The 1,705-nt window shown below is 36.4% G+C and overlaps 1 non-coding gene across 1 annotated transcript; it reads right to left on the minus strand.

The window, feature by feature from the left end:
* Positions 1–422: 422 nt before the first annotated feature.
* LOC113924027 lies at positions 423–530 on the minus strand. Its single transcript, XR_003520511.1, has one exon. It is a non-coding gene; the product is annotated as a U6 spliceosomal RNA (small nuclear RNA).
* Positions 531–1,705: the final 1,175 nt, after the last annotated feature.

A 1,705-nucleotide genomic window follows, 5' to 3' on the forward strand; every position in this document is an offset into this window, starting at 1 on the left:
GCAATTCACCCTCCCAATCATTTCCAAGTGTATAGTATTGTCAACCACATGAACCCCTCCTGTGTGACTGAATCTACACCCACCAAACACAACTCTCCACCTTCCCCTTTCCCAGCCCCTGGCAATTACCATTCTACATTTTAGAAAGTTGACTGCTTTGGATACCTCATATAAATGGAATCATCGAGTATTTTTGTGACTGCCTTATTTCACTTGCGTAATGTCCTCAAAGTTCATCCATGTTGTAGCACATGTGAAGTTCTTTCCTTTTATGGCTGAATGATATTCCATTGTATGTATGTGCTGCATTTTGTTTATCTATTAATCCATTCTTGGACATTTTTTTTCTCTCAACAGTTTATTTTTATTTTTATTTATTTAATTTTAATTTTTAATTTGAATATAGTTGACACTATTGTTACAAAAACATGGAACGCTTCACAAATTTGTGTGTCATCCTTGCTCAGGGGCCATGCTAATCTTCTCTGTATTGTTCCAATTTTTAGAATATGTGCTGCCGAAGCGAGCACCATTTATGGACATTTAAGTTGCCCCCACCTCTTGGCTGTCATGAACACTGCTGCCATGAACATGGGTATGCAAACATCTTTTTGAGATCCTTTTTAATTTTTTTTTATATACACACCCAGCAGTGGGATTGTTGGATCATATAATAATTCTATTTTGAATTTTTTCAGGAAACTCCGAACTGTTTTCCCTAGTGGCTGCACCATTTTACATTACCACCAACAGCACACAAACATTCCAATTTCTCCTCACCCTAGCTAACACTTGTTATTTTCTGCGTTTTGGGTAGTGGCCATCCTGATGCGTGTGAGGTGATATCTCATTGTGGTTTTGGTTTACATTTCCCTGATGATTAGTGAGTTTGAGTATCTTTTCATGTGCTTGTTAGACCTTTGGAGAATTGTCTATTCAAATTCTTTACCCATTTTTAAATTGGGTTATTTGTTTTTTTTTTTTTTGTTATTGAGTTATAGGAGTTCTTTTTATATTCTGGATACTAACTTTTTATCAGATAAATGGTTTGCACATCTTTTCTCTATATGGTTGCCTTTTCACTCTGTTGATTTTTTGTTGCTGTTATTCACAGAAAATTTTAAGTTTGATGTGGTCCCATTTGTCTATTTTTGCTTTTGTTGCCTGTGCTTTTGGTGTTATATCTAAGAAATCCTTATTAAATCCAATGTCATTGAGCTTCCTCCCTGTTTTCTTCTAGGAGTTTTATAGTTTCAGGTCTTATATTTAGGTCTTTAATAAATTTTGAATTAATTTTTGTATATCGTGCACACAACTTGCTTTTTGAACTGATTTTGTCTTTGAGATTTATCTGTGTTAGTACAAGGAGTTCTAGCTCACCTACTGTCACTGCTGATGGAAAGTCTATGTAACATTCTCCACAAGTTGTTCACCCATTTTTCAACTTGTCACAAATAGTATGGTGATGGACATTCTAAGTCTCCCACACACATGTGTAACAAGCAGAATCACTGGCTCCAAGGGCATACGAGCACACCTCTTCCATATTAACAGACATCTCTCAGTTGTCATACAAAGGGATCGTATGAACAGACGGCGCTGCTTCTCTTCCCTGCAGGCACCTGCACCCTCCTGCATTGATGATGTGCCTCATGATGCTAATTTCTATTTTCCTGATTGCTAAATAAAATTTGAGGCATATAGT

Source organism: Zalophus californianus, chromosome 15, assembly GCF_009762305.2.
Source record: "Zalophus californianus isolate mZalCal1 chromosome 15, mZalCal1.pri.v2, whole genome shotgun sequence".
NCBI lineage: Eukaryota > Metazoa > Chordata > Mammalia > Carnivora > Otariidae > Zalophus > Zalophus californianus.